This window comes from Thamnophis sirtalis, unplaced genomic scaffold (genome assembly GCF_051295495.1).
Source record: "Thamnophis sirtalis isolate CommonGarterSnake01/CBP01778 unplaced genomic scaffold, rThaSir2_p1.2 scaffold_3, whole genome shotgun sequence".
Classification (NCBI taxonomy): domain Eukaryota; kingdom Metazoa; phylum Chordata; class Lepidosauria; order Squamata; family Natricidae; genus Thamnophis; species Thamnophis sirtalis.
The window spans coordinates 131,753,417-131,771,114 of record NW_028261383.1 but is presented as its reverse complement, the minus strand read 5'-3'; the positions used below and the strand labels follow the sequence as shown (position 1 = coordinate 131,771,114).

Below are 17,698 nucleotides of genomic sequence, written 5' to 3'. Positions count from 1 at the left end.
TCTCTTTAAGGGCCTTGTGCGTGGCCCTCCAATTGTCCCTTCAAAAATTGCTTCTGAATTGTCATTTTCAAACATGACAGAAAGGGGGGGGTGTTCTTAAATTTGGGTTTTTTTTCTGGCTATACCCTCTTTTTGCAATGTAATATTGTGTAAACCTTTCATTGTTGTCATCTGAGGGTTGGAATGTATATTGTAGCACAAATGCAATTTGTGCTTAAGGCACAGATTGGCAAGCTGTGGCTGGTGACAAGATATAGTACTCCATTTGTGATCCCAGAGTCTTTCTGAATGGGCAAGGTCAATGGTTTGGGGCCTGGTTTTGTGCAATAATTTATTAGTTTATAAATATAACCTGATGCAGTGGTTGCTTTAACCTTTTGGGCACCAGAAACCAGTTCAGTGGAGAGGGTTTTTTCCACAGTCCAGAGGGGGGCGTTATTTCGTGTGTTGCCTGCATCTCGCGGATGGGACTTCACTTGTTTTGCCGGACCCAGTTTCTGGCATGTTGCAGGCCGGTACTTGTCCATGGACCAGGGGTTGAGAACCCCTGTTCTAGAACATGGTTCTCCAACCTTTTGGCTTGCTTGGGACACATTAGATGAAGAGGAATTGTTTTGGGCTGCATATAAAATATATAATACAGTTAATGTATATAAATAACAAACTTCCTTTATTGTTTAATATTTTTATTATCTTGTGGGGCCACAATACTAACTATCCAGGACTGCCTGCAGTGGTGGGTTCCTAATTGTTTTACTACCAATTCACTGGGAGGGCGTTTTGCGTGTGTGCTGCTCGCTTCGCTCGTGCATGCGCCCACCACACATTGCTGCGCATGTACAGTTGATTGAAAACTGTTCTGCGTTTGCACAGAAACATGCCAACAACATCAGAAGAGACTAGGGAACCAGTTCGGGGGCATGGTGGGCCTGGGTCACTGCCGTTTCCAGCAACCCAGGCCAACATACTACTACCGGTTCAGCCAAACCGGTCTAAACCGGTAGGAACCCACCACGGCCTGTGTGCTGGGGGGTTGGACACACTTGTTCTAGAATAAAAAGAAGAAGCAAGTAGGTTTCTCCTCAAAATTCTTGTTTGTCTCAGTATCTTCTTTGTCTCAGTGGCTGTGTCTCTTAGCACAAAAATGGGACTTTAAAAAAAATATAGGTGCCTGATAGAAAAAGTTACTGTCTTAAATTGAGAAGACAAAGAAAGATAGAGACTCACATGTTCATTCTTCATAGCAGTACAAATTGCATATATTTCATCATCTGAGGTTTTCTTTACCCTAGGATAGGGAAATTTATCTAGCCTAATTACCAATATCTCAAGAGGAAGCAAGATAATTTTCATAAAAAGGTCAAAAATAATATGATCAAGGCAAGTTTATTTATATATTCTCTTCATTTCAGTTACTGATTTTGAATTGGAGTGTTCTGTATTAAGCATAAAGAATCCCTAACTCTCCAGATGTTGAATTACAGGATCTCCACAATTGGCCAGGGTGCTGCAGTTTATTGGAAATTGTAATTTAGCCACATCTGTTGGGCTGTGAGTTTTCTGTCTTCTTCAATGGCTAGCAAGTTTTTTAAAAAACATAATAGAATGGACAATTATTTTAGAACAAATTAATTCAGTTATCAATATAATGTAGAACATAACCATTCCTTTTTCTAGAACAACTTCCCAGTCCACTGTCTCCTTTTAACATTCTGGCTGGAGATTATGGCACTTAATCCCAAACATTTGGAGTCGCTTCATAGATAAGACGGCCCTCTTGACAGGACAGCAAGGCATAATTTGCCATATGGTGATCTTACAGGGATCTCTTGTAGACACAACTTGTAGATAAAACTGCCTTTCTTAAATTATTTTAAAAGTGTGGAAATTTCTTGAATCAGTTATTTTGGCCCCTGTGGGTTTGCTTTATTTTTTTCTTAAATTGCTAGCCTCAATTTTTCTATATTCATTACTTAGATCCATTGTGAATTTGCATGAGGTATATAATTTATTTGAACAACTGGTCTCAGGCTTTATTTAACCTCAGAATATCCCCTTTCCATGCATGAAATCCTCTTACCTTCCTATCAGTTCGGAACCGGGAGCATGCGTGCCTTCTGAGCATGCGCAGAGCGTCCTTGATGACGTCTGGGCCAGTGGGTGGAGCCTCCTGCCACCACCACTACCGGTTCACCCGAACCAGTGTGAACTGGTAGAATAGCACCTCTGCCCCTTTCCTCAAAAATTTTTCCTCTGGATATCTTTGTGTAGATCTGGTAATATTCCGTTTTCTCAAAGTACAAATAAAAGAGGTAATATATTATTATTGTCATTTTGCTACATGATATTTTTAGACTGCTGATGAACTTAAGTTGTTTTCCATGATTTCCTTTGACCTCTTTACTAAAAGGGTGATGTTCTTTCCTACCTTCTCACACATCATGTATTAAATTATTTTGCCAGGCTGTTGAAAGAGGTAACTTGTTAATCAGCCCAGTAGATGGCACACTTTTCTTAGCACAACTATGATTGGTGAAAGAAGCTGGTATCTACATTAAAATGACAAATATCTGGGGATTGTCCGAACCTTCTGCTTTGCTTCAGAAGAATCTAGAAGCTGGGGTAGGTAGGTAGGTAGGTAGGTAGGTAGGTAGGTAGGTAGGTAGGTAGGTAGGTAGGTAGGTAGATAGATAGATAGATAGATAGATAGATAGATAGATAGATAGATAGATAGATAGATAGATAGATAGATAGATAGATAGATAGATAGATAGATAGATAATCCTTCAGACCTCAGTCTTGATCTCACCTAATGGTATCCATGAAGCTTTTTCCAGTTTGGAAGGTCCAGTTGCTTAAGGCCCATTCTTGCCCTCTCTCTGCACATTATCGTTTCTCTCCTTGTAAGTAGCCAGTCTCAATATCTGTGCCTCCTATTTTCTGCAGGAAGACTGTAAGATAAAAGTGGCTTCTGATGCTTAAACAAATTTGCTGATCCAAGAGCCTTCTGCAGTGCTGTGGTTGGCTAACATATTCTTCTCTCGGGACATGGCCTCTGACCTCCTGTCCTAGGAGAAAGGATGATTGAGAGAGCCGGAGTGTGTCTGTGCCTTCAAACAGAGGACAATGCAAAATCCCCTGGTTTCCTTTTCTCCCATAGGATACCATAGAAGCTTGGATAATAGAGGTCTAAACATGAAAGCTTTCAAAGCATGATGTATGTGCATTTTAATGGAGACTCATTGCAGGGGGTCTAGAAATTTGCATGTCATCAATTTGCACAGCACAAAATTGGATGGCTGCATCAGATTCCTTTGCTGCTTTCACTGTTTGTGCGCCTAGAAGACACAAGTTTCTAGCCCTTAGGGTTGAGACAACTGTTTTATTTTAAAGTAAGTAGGAAGCATTTATAATTTCTGTGAGAGGATGTGGGATCTTGTTGGGAGAGCATGGCAGATTATATGGGACCCCATTATTCTTGAGCTACGCTATTTTAGCCTGGCTGGGTGCTGACCTTTTTAGAATTGTGCAGAGGGGTGTTGATAGCATGATGTCATACAACTGAGTGGGGATGATTTCTCAAAAAAAAAAAGTGTTCTAGACGAATTCTGCATATGTGAAAGTTTAATTTCCTTGGTTTCCTGAAGAAATTGGTGGAAACTACATGTCCCTCCCATTTGCTGCCAAATGGAAAGAAAGTGACCCTGAGGGTTTGCAGGTTGTTTGTGGCCTAGAGGTTGACAATTCTTGATATAGTTGAGTGAGAGATAGGGCAATGCTTGTAAGAGGACCTAGAATGCCTCGCTTGGCAGGAATATCTGTGTGTAGAAAACTGACGTGCAAGAATTTAGAGGATAAATAACGCAGTTCATCGAATTACTGATATCATTGGAAGGAAACTAATTTAGCATTTGTGGGATGAGGGACAGGGTGATTAAAGATCCTTTCCCTGTGTTTGTTCCTGTCAGTATTGCCAATTTGTCTCATAGTCTGCCACGGGCTGTAATGTAAAATCTTGTAAGAAAGTTATGGATCTATGCCTGAAGAAAAAGAGAATGGTGTAGGCTATTAATTATTTAATAGAAGTATTCATTGGTGCCAACGCAACTGTTCTTTTTTTGTCATTCAGTTATTCAGTTTATTACATTTGGCTTTGTAACAAAATCTAAATAAGCTATCTTTCCTCCCTATTTGGCAGTTCTGACTCATTATTTTCTCTTTCAGAACAGCCAATTCTTTCTTTGTCTATATTAGTTTTGATGTAGTTTCTGTTAAACAGGCGCATATATTTTAAAGACTATTCAAGGCATTTCTGCATAGAGATTTTGCGACGATGGAATTAAATAAGGTCATTCTGCTCTGACTCCAAGTTATTGCCCTAGGATAAAATACAAATACAAACAAAAATTAAGAAGATTAGAAAGAGAAAAAAAGAAAAGAAGTGACTTCTGACAATTTTCAGGGCAATGGAATACAAAAAGTGTTATAGCCTCAATCTTTTGATTTCCATTTCTAAATGTTTCAAGCCATTTCTAAAACATCAAAATCATTCTAATCATCAAAGCATAAAATGAAATTTTCTTTTCTTTTTTCAGTTTTTGAATGCAACATCCAGAAGTGGTTTCCAAGTAGAAACACAACTAGATAAATTCACAAATCAAGTTGGCTTTGACATATAACTGGAGTCCAATCACACACCCTTTAATTTAATTCACAAGTGCTATGTGTAAGCAATTAGGCAGATTCTTCCAGATTCTGCTCTGCCATCTGGGATTTTTTCCCTTGTTCCCTTTGAACTTCTAGCTCTGGGTGTCTTTCTCAAAATAGGCCGTACTCCTTTGCTAAGCCTAACATTTTTTTTAAAAAAAACCCAGAAAGTATAAGCCACAGTAATAGAGAGAGCTGTTATGAAATCCCATATCCTCTCTCTGTATCTTATCCAAAATTTCAGAAGCCTCTTGAGTGGTCCCAGTCTCTGCTGTGCAGGCCTCTGCAGGTCCAATGAGGTTGATTAATGAAGACAGCTGGCTTAGTTAGTGGTTACCTACAAATGCTGTGGCAAGAAATCACTTAGGAAACAGTTACCTGGGTATTTTACTGATCAATCCAGGAAGCTCACTGAAGACTAAATAACCACATGAGTAACTAAGTGCACTTTAAAGAGAAGACATGGGGGGGGGCAATAAAATGTGTTTGTTGGTGTAATATAACCATGTGCTAAATATTTGTCCTTCCTTCTTGTTATCTGACACAATTTATGAAGGACTATCGTTGCATCCACAGAAAGAATGAAGCTGCATGGTGGTTCTTTTGATGGTTTGAGGGGCAGTGATTGGTGCTACTAGCTGTAGGATATCAGCCTGATTTTTCATGCAGTTGTCCTGATAGATGCACAACCATTTAGAGACTTGGCCTTTGAGGGGATACTGGCCAAAACGAAAAATAAATTATTATATTTAACAGCATCTTTAAGAATTAATGCCTATCAGCAGGGTTTGGAAGTGGTTAGAGGAGAGGAATTTTATTTACTTACCTATTAAGTTTCATTTCTGCCTTTCCTTTGCTCCTACTTCTTCCCGGCAGGATATTTGACCTTGGTTGAACAACAGGGAAGCTGAAGGTATTTTCTATTCCTTTCCCTGCTGGGCTGCAATTAACAGAGGAAATCAGTAAGAAGCCTGGATAAACCCGCAGAGGATTCCACCTTAAGGGTGGAGGAAAAGACAAGTATAAAGAGGAGTTTGGATTATGTACACATCAAGAAAATCGGCTCCAGGCCTGGAATGGCAACAACTTTAGACCAGCCTAGTACTGAAAGAACTGCATCGCAGTGGGAAATATAAATTTGCTGTAAAGCTGCCATTTGTAAATTGGAATAACAATTCAAATTGGGTCAAACTATCATCTGGAATCTGTGGGGTGAAGAAATTGTCTCCATTATGGCTTTAAGCCTCTAATAGGGGTGGAAGCACCGCTTTCTTGTCTCAGCTGCATGGCTTCTCAAATTCATTCAATCACTCTGCTCCCTTTGAATGATATGATCCCCTCATAATCTTGGAATTTCCTTTGTATCCTTGTGTCCTTTCAATGGCATTTCTTCTTCCTCTTACCCTTGCTTCTGCTCATGAGTTCTTTGGAAGGGCAGATACCGAAGCTGAAAGACTTTGGCCACCTAATGAGAAGTGAGGACTCATTGGAAAAGGTGCTGGTGTTGGGAGTGATTGAAGGTTAAAAGGAGAAGGCAATATCAGAGGGTGAGATGGTTAGTCAAACTCCAGAAGATAGTGGAGGACAGGGGAGCCTGGCGTGCTATGAGGTCATGCAGAATCAGACATGACTTAGCAACTGAACAACAACTGCTCATGAAATTCATTGTCTCAACTTTGTAATGGCTAAACTACATACAATAGATTGTTGCCTCTTTTAGTTTCTCTGATCTTCCTATTAACATGACTTTACGGACCAAAAAAAGCTAGTCCTTCTTTAACAACAATTCATTGACTGTTCAAAGTTATATCATCACTGAAAAAGTTGGTTACAAATGGCCCTCACACTTACAACTGTCACAACATGTCCATAATGACATGATTGTGATCCAGGCACTTGGCAACTGACTTGCACTTATGGCTGTTGCAGCATTCTGCAGGCACACGATCGTCATTTGTGACCTTCCCATTTGGCTTCTGACAAGCAAGGTCATTGAGGAAGTCAGCAGAAGTTTGCAACTCATGGTCACATACCTCACTTAACAACCATGGCAAAAAAATCAGGTGCAGTCACATGACGTCACAGTTAACAACCGCAGAGCAATTAATTTTCTGACCCTAGTGTGGTTGTAAATTGAGGACTTACTTGTACTGACCAATAGCAGTATTTATCAGTGCCCTTGTCTTATGTATCCTTATGCATATTTTGGCCCTTTTTACATTTTCTTAATTAATAAATAATTAGACTTACAAAAATATCCTGGCCGATCATTCAGACTCAATTATTATTTTCAGGATGAATGGCTGTTTTCTAAGAACTTCAATTGTAACATAATTTTCTGTGCTACTTCAGTTCGTTTTTTTATTTATTTTATTTTTAAAAAACCTCCTTTCACAATGCAGAATCTACTTATTTATTTATCTCCTTCAATTTCTCTGCTGCCTTATTCCCAAAGGGATATTTGACTCAAAATCTCCACTCTTGCCCTATTGCCACAATATCTTTAGACAGAATAAGCCATCCTCCAGATGCAATTAAGGATGATGGGAAATGTAAGCAATACATATTGGAGCGTGGGGGTGGGGGGTGAAGAACAGTGCTTTGGGCAAGGCTGACCTAACCTGGGATGTTTGGAATTACTGGCATTGTAGGAAGCGTAATCCACATTCAGAGGTTAAGAAGAGAACCTCAGTCTCGTAGTGCTTGTACTGTAAGCAAAAAGTGGCTTGTTCCCTGAATCCAGCTTTTGAAATACCAACAGCATCCTGCATTCCTCATTTTTATTCCTCTTTCTGCTTGGGAAACACTGAGTGTCTTATTCCCGTAGGCTTGAACAGGAATGCCAATCTCTTTGGATGGCATTGGCTGAGTAAGTGATGGGAGTCTCCGCAGAATTGGCTTTAGTGCCGTTGCTTTAATTTGCCAGGCAAAAGACCTTTTGAGAGATTCGCTGCTAAATGCCAAGCATCTCCAAACAAAATGGATCTTCAGGGATTTCCAGTGACTTGGGTTTCTGATGGCTTGATTGTAATTAGCATAATGAGCGTTGACTTTCACTTTTGCATGGAGGGACGGGGAGAAGGGCAGCGGGGGTGGGGGGAAGCCTAGCAAAATGACCCATTGATTCTTTAAAAAAATAAAATAAAATAAACACTACTAAAAAAGCTCTCTTTTTCCAGACTTGTCCAGCTGGAAGGTAAACATTTGTCTTCATGCTGCACTAAGAAATCACATTTTCCATCTCTAGGATTGGGGAGGGTGGGAGTTTATACACATCCCCTGATTGATTAACAAATGTAAAAACCGCCTTTCTCTCCTGAATATAAAGATATATCATTGGGCTTTTGCAATACTTGCCTTGTTTTAAAAGAAAGGCCAGGTTCATGCCCAGGCTTTCCCCTCAATGGTTAGCTGTGTTAAGCTGCTTAGGGCAGTGTGAGCGTGTTTATTCATAAGTATGAAATGACTAAACCTGTCGCCATGAAACAACTGTACTACAGAAATGTTCAGAAAATCCTTTCTATGCATTTACCAAAATATACCTTACCTGTTTAGGTAATATTTTCAATCTCCCCACTCTCTCTTTCCTCTGACACAAAGCAGCATCTATATTCGTGTACAGTGAGTTATACAAAGTTTATACGTCAGCATATATTCTCCCCTTAGTAGAGAGATTGCCAGGGAGGGCAGATAATTTTTATGTAGGCTTTCTCCTCCAGGACTCAAACCCGTCTACCACGCATGCAGTGGCAAAATTCTGTGTTACTGCAATGTCCACAAGAAAAAAATTGGTTACAGAATTATAGCTGTCAACTTGTACCAATTTATGGAAGATACCTCTAACAATTTTTGGAACGTATTATTTTTACTCACATAGTTATCGTATTTTCTTAACAGGGATGTTATTATTCACTATTAATGTCAGTACTATTTTTTTTAAATATATTGTAAAAAGTGATGTCTATTGTTGGTCTGTTACCGTAATAAAGATATACTGTATTCTATTCTATTCCATCCCATCTATATTAGGATGTGTGTGTGTGTGTGTGTGTGTGTGTGTGTGTGTGTGTGTGTGTGTATGTGTGTGTGTGTGTGTGTGTGTGTTGTATTTGTGCTGATACATAAATAAAGGGAGACTAGTATAGATCTATATATATATAAATAATGTATTTAGTGTCACAACCCCTGGTATGCCCAAATATGGGAGGAAGCAGACTGCTATGTGTGTGTGTGTGTGTGTGTGTGTGTGTGTGTGTGTTTGTGCTGATAAATAAATAAAGGGAGACTATCAGCACAAATATTAAAAAAACACAAATATAACAAAGGCAACAGTAAAAATATTGGGTTTCTGTCGTGATGGACTCTTGTGACGAGCCGATTGACAGATGTTGGAAGCAGTTAGCTTCCTCCCATAATTAGGGCTTACCAGAGGTTGTAAAAAATCATATATATATATATATATATATATATATGAATGACTGAATAAGACAGATTAAATGATCATTTCTCAACAGATCAATACTTTCAGTCTTAGCTTCTGTTTTGTAGCAAGCAGATGCTTTTCACTGAGTACATTATGGAACCTGTGGTTAGGGTGGTGATGTTTCAGTTTAGAGGACCCTTAAGCTGTTAATAATTGCAAAAATATGTAGTGTATAAAATGAATTAAGCAAATTGACTGCTTTGCTTCCATCTGGGTGTATGTTCCTGCTGGACCACAAGAAGGTATCTTTAGAAGATAGGGAAGAGAGATGTGCAATGTCATTTCAGGATTCTGTTGTATTAGTAGAAGTTGTCCATATTTTTTTTGAAAAATCCAATAATAAGGACTTCTCGCTTTGTTTAGCAGTAACTTGATATATATTCTCATAGAAGTAAATGCTTACATTCAATTTCTTCTATATGGAAGAGTGTCCTTAAGTCGGTGAGCCAAATGTGTTGGACTACAGCACCTCTCATATCAAACCAGCATCATACATTTTTTTGACTGCAGGTAATAGGCGATGTAGTCCAAAATCTTGGGAAGGGGGTGGTCAGGACAGAGAAGGTGCTAAAGGTTTCTGTGTAGTGTAACCATTGAAATAACCCAATAGATGTGGGGGGGGACCCCTTCACCCTGGTTAAGTGGTTCCCTGTGAAATTTCTCTTTCGTGTTGTTTCCCTGCCTCCTCTCATTTTTTAATCTAGAGAGAAATTAGGATGCCCCAACAACTGCTTCTCTTGCCTCTCCTCCCTTCCCCTTCCTTATTTTGAACAACTGTGTCATTATGCTTGACCAGAGTTGCAGTAGGCACTCTCTTTTCATAAATTAAGACAGAGATTCTAAACTCTCTAGTCGTCTTCTTAAAGTCTGTCATGAAAGATCTGTGCCACCCAAAATGGAGAGCTGCAATTATTGTGGGTTTAGGTGTGCTTGAAGCAAGAACCTTGAAAAGCTTAAACCAGGGTCAGAATACCAAGGATCATGACACTTGTGTCATCCCCAAAAGGAGAACCTTCTGGTTCCTGGTCTATGCCTCCTTGTGTACATATGCAGTTTTGGATCAAGCGATTAAGGTTAGATGCAAAGTGCTTAATATAGCACCTTGGAACCAAAAATGACTCTCATGGCTTGAAATATCAAAGTACTTATATTTTCCGTGACCCATCAAAACCGCGTTCCACAAAAGCACGGTCGACGAAATCGCGTATGTGACGTCATCACAACGCGACGAAAAAGATCGAAAAATTGAAATAAAAATTAAATTACAGCAAGCCGATTCACATAAAGGTAAGGGTTAGGTTAAGGGTTAGGGTTAGGGTTAGGTTAAGGGTTAGGGTTAGGTTTAGAGCGTTAGCGTTACGTTTAGTGTTAGGTTAAGGGTTAGCGTTAGGTTTTTCGTTAGGTTAAGGGTTAGGTTTAGGGTTAGGTTTAGGGTTAGGTTTAGGGTTAGGTTTAGGGTTAGGTTTAGGGTTAGGTTTAGGGTTAGGTTTGGGGGGGTTAGGGTAAGGTTTTCGCTTTATTTTTACATTTTTTGATCTTTTTCGTCGCGCTGTGATGACGTCACATACGCGCTTTCGTCGACCGCGATTTTGTCGTCCGCGGTTTTGTGGTGGAACCATTTTTTCTATGCCCATCCCCCCCCTTAGTTTGATGAGGAGCAGATGCCAGTGCAAACAAAACATAAACAGTCTTAAGCAGATGACAGAACATCTCTGCCATCTACTTTATAAAAGAAAAAGGAGTCAACGATTGAGAAATCTTTGGCTCTGATGGGGGCTGTTGAAGCCACGTTCTAATGTAAGGTAGAAATTACTTGTAAGCATATTTTCTTTTTGCACCATCTTTGTGCATAGCTAGGCGGATTTGTCTATCACAAGCATCTTCCCAATTTAGTCCTCAGCGATCTCTGCGGCCCGTGATTGGCAGGCTGCTGTCAAGGTAGAAGTTGTGCCTGAGTGGTAGGAAGGAGCAGAACAAATGCCAGAGGACAGCTCTGGCTCCCTTGAGGGAGGGGAGCTATAAAGGTGAAAGAAACGCAATTACAGAAGCTTTTCTAGCCCAGAAAGTTAATTAGCTACTTAAATAGTGTTTAGTGCCACTGGCTAGGGGGAAATGGTCACTGTGTGTGTGTGTGTGTGTGTGTGTGTGTGTGTGCGCGCGCGCGCAGGAGGGAGGAGGGCTAATCTGTGCTGGCCTTCTTGAGCTTCAATGCTTCTTCAGAAGAAAGGCATGCATTTGGTTAGTGTTAGGAGAAGAGACAGGAATAGAAATCAATACATCACTGTTTGCCCCTCTTCTTCTTTCTAGGGATCCCAGATGCTGAAAATGTTACAGGAAAAGAAAAGTTTTTGCATACAAAAAGGTTGTCCAACCATCTCTAAATCGGAAGCCGTATGCTCCATCCCATAATTGGCCGTGTGCTGCCCTTCCAAGCTCTGTTTTCGCTAGCAGAGGGTTGCAGGAGGCCGTCGCAGCCAAAAACAGAACTCGGGAGCCTGTTTTCCCTGGCAGAAGCACTGTGGGCCAATCCTTTGTTGTTTCCAGGGCAGCCCTGCGGGCCAGACCTAAACACCCCATGGGCCAGATTTGGACCTTGGGCCTTGAGTTTGACACCCCTGCTCTAAAAGATCAGCTGGAAAAGTAGTCTAAAGCAGCGGTCCCCAATCTTTCTTGGGACCGGTTTCATGGAAGACAGTTTTTCCTCTCATTCTCTCCCTCCCTCCCTCCCTCCCTCCCTCCCTCCCTCCCTCTCTCTCTCTCTATCTGTGTCTGTGTGTCTGTGTTGCGTGCAACTTAGATCCCATGTATGTGCAGATGAAGGGTTCCTTGCAGTTGTTCGCGCAGCCCGGTTCCTAACAGGCCACAGGTCAGTAGCGGTCTGCAGACCAGGAGTAGGGGATCCCTTGTCTAAAGGTTAATAAGTCATGAAAAGGATGAATTAGCTTAGTTTATCTTATTTTGTTGATTGGAGTGATTGGAAATGTTTGAAATCATTAAAATTCCGATTGCATTTGTGGTCTGAATAGGTATGCTTGGTTTCTTTTAGTTTTGTTCCTTAACTGTTTTGCTTAAAAAAAATTACACTGAAACATCTCTGTATTATCTGGGTATTATAGTTATAGAATTGCTTTTAAAAAATTACACTGAAACATCTCTGTATTATCTGGGTATTATAGTTATAGAATTTTCCTCCTCCTCCTTTTCTCCTTTCTTTGTTTGTGGCACTTTCAAAATCCCAGAAAGGGCAGCAGATCTGCATAGGATCTGCGGCCAATCATAATGTTTATTTTGGCTGAACAAATAGGCAGAGTACATGAAAATTGTGTACTCTTGTTTTAATGAGTTAGCAGCAATAAGAGCATCATGACCTGGATTACCATAGCAAATCCTTTTCATTGTCAAAAAGAGTGAGGTATAGGAATGTCCAACATGGTGCCAGGCAGAATTTAAACACAGTATTTTATTCCGAGTGTACATAGAACTATATTGTGCAGTCTTTTTCTGAATGTGTGTCATAATAGGAACAAGTTCTCCATTATGTGGATATAAATAGTGCATATCAGCAAATGGGTCATGATGAGCTTTGATGCTGAGCGGTGACATGGGAGGGCATTGTTATATGTGGTATGTTTGTCTATTTTAATTTTATAAGCCAGTGATGGTGAACCTTTTTGGCATTGAGTATTGAAAAGGGAGTGCGTGCATGTGCGCTCGTCAGGGATGTTCCCTGGAAGAGAAGCTGCCAAGTGGGCATGCGCGCGCTGGGAAATGAACTTCCAGATTCCGGCACGTGCATTTGCACCAGCCAGTTTGTGTTCTGGTTACTGGCATACATGCCCGTGTGGCAATCAGCTGGTGCATGCCTTAGGTTCGCCATCATGGTTATAAGCCATTTAGTCACTTGTGTAAGGTTATTTATTTATTTTTATTTAAATATATTGGTTACCTAACTCCAGTGAACTTATGAGTGGCTATAGCAATCAATCAATCAAACAAACAAACAAACAGATAATCTCTAGAGCAGAGGTTCGATGACCCTTTTATGACTTGTGGACTTCAACTCCCAGGATTCCTGAGCCAGCCATGCTAGCTCATGAATTCTGGGAGTTGAAGTCCACAAGTCATAAAAGGGCTGTCGTTCCTGACCCCTGCTCTAGAGGGTCCTTAGCTAGTAAGCAAGCTTCTGAATGATTCAAGAGCCATTTTGAATTCTTCATAAAATCCAACTGACTTAATTGGATTAGCAAGGTGAATGCAGATACTGCATGTACTGTTCTTTTTTTCCCCCATTTTTACATTTTCTTTTTTTTTTCCAGTGTTCAAATGTTTTATTTTCATTTTTCATTTTCATTTCATACAGTCACATATATACTGTGCATGATTGGGGCCATATAACATTGGGCAATAAACACAGCCATCCTTGTACTCCCCAAAATACAAAACCAATATACCACTTCAACCCTCCATACACCCTTTCTTTCTCCCCCCTCCAACTTTCCTTTCTCCCCTCCAACATTCCCCTCTCCTACTTCCCCTCCCCCTCTATCACTCCTTTCTCCCCCTCCCTTCCATCTCACCCTCCTTCCAATCCTCTCTCCCTCCCTCTCTACCCCTCCCTCTTCTTTCCCTCTGCTCCTCACTTCGGTGTATTTCTACTATCTATCGATATATTCAGCTTCTTATTTTTATACTAAAATTTAAAAAAAGCAACATTATACAAGTGCAATCATGTTACTTTAAAATCTGGCACATACTATATTTCCCCCCTCCCCCACTCCCCCCTGTGACCCCACCTCCCTTCCCCCCTCCCGACTTCCCAGAGCCCGTACCCGGTATAACTTTTTATCAAACACAGTCTAAGATGTATTAAAACCAAGAAAGTTAGGGGGGGGGAAACCCCATTTTTACATTTTCTATGAATCATAGGTCAGCAGGTTTTTCAGATAGCAGGAACCTCATTTAATATTGTTGCCATTGTTCCGTCATTCAAATACTGCCAGGTCCTTATGGCCTTATGGTCATTAGTTTGCCAAAGCTGTGTGCCAGAAATTGCTTTTATTATTATTTTATTACTATTTTTAAATTTTTAAATTTTATTTATTTATTTATTTTATTTTATTTTATTTTATTTATTTTATTTATTTATTTTATTTATTTTATTTATTTTATTTATTTTATTTATTTTATTTATTTTATTTATTTTATTTATTTTATTTATTTTATTTATTTATTTATTTATTTATTTATTTATTTTATTTTATTTTATTTATTTACTTTTCCCCAGAAGAAACAGTAATGCGATGCAAGTGAGCCTGTAAAACTAACCAAGATTAACACATTTTCAAATACAGTCAAGAAATCTTTAATTGATCTGCTTGACAATAATAGAATTTCAGTATTTCCATTGCTAAGTAAGGTGGTTGTTAATTGAATCACGTCTGCTTTTTTTGCCATGGCTGTTTAGTGAATCCCCTAATAAAGAACCGGTCATAAGTCACTTTTTTCAGTGCTGTTGTAACTTTTGAACAGTCACTAAACGAATCCTTGTAAGTCGAGAACTACCTGTATTCTGGCCTGCTTTTATGTAATACTGTTATTGTAAAGATGACATTGTATGCCAGCTACAGGAAAGAAGTGTTATATCTTTTCCAACTCCATAGCGCCATAATTCTTGGCCATTTATTCCAGCCTGAGGAATATAAGGAAGGAATTTTATGCCATACAATAATGTTTCTCACAAAACTTCAGCAGAGAGGGATTTCATTCATCTGCAGCTCGAGAGGCCTATCCCAGGTCTTTGCAGGGAGAAAAATGCTGTTTTAGACTAAACATAAATAGTAGTTTTTAATATAGTGTAGTCATGATGCAGCATCACCATATGTACTTGAATGACTGTATAATGCTGGATTTATCTGTCACTAGACAACCTGTGACAGGTCATCATTTCAAGAGAGATTTCCTTACCTAAACAGAGTATCAGAATGATCACAGATGGGCAAAAAAGCAGTGGGAACAGGAGCAACTTCCATTTTCCTGCCAGCTTCCCCAGTGAGTTGAGGGAAACTGGCAGAGAGCATCAGAAATTTCCCTCGCTTCCTGTCAGTCGCTCATTATGTTCCTCAGTCCCTTCCTTTCCTTTCCCTTCCCTTTCCAGCTAAGTGGCGGCTGCTGGGTGGGGAAGGGAGCAAAGCACTGCAAGACTGGCTGGTAAATTGTCACAGAATTTTTGAAAATGAAAATCACATGACTTCAGCAGCCAGTAGCACTGAAGAATCCACAGCTTTCCCATATTTCATTCCCTCGGGAATCATGGGTCATAGATTTTGAACACCTTGTGAAAGTTAGCCCACTGAGATACAAGCTGTCCTCGACTTATGGCCACAATTGAGCCCCAAATTTACATTGTTAAGTGAGATATTTGTTACGTGAGTATGACCTTTCTAGCCGCACTTGTTAAATTAGTAACACAATTATTAAGTAAATCCGGCTTCCCTATTGACTTTACTTGTCAGACAGTCACAAAAGTTGTGCACATGACCCCGATACTCTGCTACGGCCATAAATAGGAATCAACTGCCACGCATACAAATTTTAATCACATGACCATCGGGATGCTGCGGCGGTTGTAAGTGTGGGGAAATGGTCACAAGTCTCTTTTTTCAGACCCATTGTAAAAAACAGTCACTAAATGAACTGTTGTAAGTCTAGGATTACCTGTACTTCCTTCAAAAATTGTAGCCCTATGACGTACCATTCCACCCACTTAAACCTTATGGCAACGAGAGTTTTAGTAGTAGAGCATGTAGATAGATTTCGGCTTTTGTCCACCTGATCGTAGTGCTGTGAGGTTCAGGTAGGTTTAGGAGTAGAGGAAGCTCCTTCTATAGAACAGAAGGTCATGAGTTCTGTCCTGGTTATGGGATAAGGGAAGTGTCAGTGGTGGGATTCAGCCAGTGGTGAAATTCAAATATTTTTACTACTGGTTATGTGGGTGTGGCTTGGTGGGCGTGGCTTGGTGGGCGTGGTGTGGCTTGGTGGGCGTGGTAGAGGAAGGATACTGCAAAATCTCCATTCCCTCCCCACTCCAGGGAAAGGATACTGCAAAATCTCCATTCCTACCCCACTCTGGGACTAGCCAGAGGTAGCATTTGCCAATTCTCTGAACTACTCAAAATTTCCGCTACTGGTTCTCCAGAACCTGCTGGATTTTGCCCCTGGATTCAGCCAGTTCGCACCACTTCGGGAGAACCGGTTGTTAACTTTCTGAGTAGTTAGGTGAACTGGTTAAATAGTTTGATTCCTACCACTGGGCAACGTCATCAGTGACCCTTAAAATCAAGAGCCTGAAGTCTGCCAGAAATAAGAGCTTGTCACTTAAAGTCCAAGTTAGCTTGATTTTAATGAGAAGAGCTCGCATTTGGGGACATTGAGCATCAATTGCTGTGTCTAATATTGCGGCTGTACTGTGGAGCTGTGTATGCAGAATCTGGTTTCAGGCTGCAGTGACGAACTTGGTCTTCTCCCAAGGGCTCTGGGAACAATGCAGTCTTCCAGCTGACTATGGAGAATGGCTAAGGGACCCCGTGTGCTGGGGAATGCTAAAAATAAGGCTCTTCCAATGGCCTCATGTGGCCCCTGCTCAGGGAGCATTGTTGTCAGGTTAGGAAGGTTCACACTGGCATGCTGAGTGTGTGATTTCTTCAGCATTCAGCACCTGCATTGTTCAATAAGCGGATTAGAAAACATTGCATAAACTGACCTTTCAGGGAGCTGCTTTTATATTTTCTCCTTCCCTTCTTTTGCAAACCATCATTTTGCAAGAGAGCCCTTTCAGATTGCTCAAATAGATTGGCCTTTTCCAGATCCCGGAGGTCACAGTTTCAGATTCACTGATTTCCCAGAGCACTACTGGTTTTTTGGGGTTTTTTCGGGAAAAGGACTGGCATTTCACAGGGGAGGGGAATGGATAGATTTCTGAAACTTAACTTTCTGCTTTGTTTTGTAGTTACAGCTGCAGAATTTTGTTCTTAAATCATTTTTTTTACCCTTCTCCTTGTTCATCCCCTTCTCTTCTGTTTTGTTAACTGTAACAGCATTTCTTGTACCCCAAATACGATATGGTAGCCCCAAAAGAATTTGCTTTCTGGTATTTTAAATTGCTACCACAAGGAGTAGCCAAAAGTATTTCCTGAATTGCATCTTTGAGGGACAGACAAAAGCTAGAAGCTTTTCCGATTTTTAAGATGGCTTCTCAAAAGGTCGACATGTCCCAGATTTTCATGGAGTTAAACTAGAAAGACATTGAGAAGTAGATTGTTTTCCTCTTCCTTTCTAAAAGGCATGGAGACAGTGGGACATTTGTGAGTTGCAGTAGTTGTTGGTGTTCTTTCAGAAACCCAATGAAAATCAATGCAGGCCACACATAAACAGGGTTGCTGCTATATTCCTTGGTAAAAGTGAATGCAAATTCTCTAGCAGCTTAGCATCTGCTGACATAATAAAGACAAT

The 17,698-nt window shown here is 40.3% G+C and overlaps 1 protein-coding gene across 4 annotated transcripts in view; it reads left to right on the top strand.

Annotated features, from left to right (window-relative positions):
* The window catches only part of TBC1D16 (TBC1 domain family member 16), an 82,394-nt gene that overhangs the window by 46,189 nt on the left and 18,507 nt on the right, over positions 1–17,698 (top strand). Inside the window, exon 1 of one of the 4 annotated variants that reach the window (XM_087710123.1) lies at positions 11,974–12,056. The exons of the other annotated variants lie outside the window; for them this stretch is intronic. The gene's annotated coding sequence lies outside the window, so the exon portion shown is untranslated. Of the gene's footprint in view, positions 1–11,973; positions 12,057–17,698 lie in introns of those variants that run through there. 4 annotated transcript variants of the gene reach the window in all.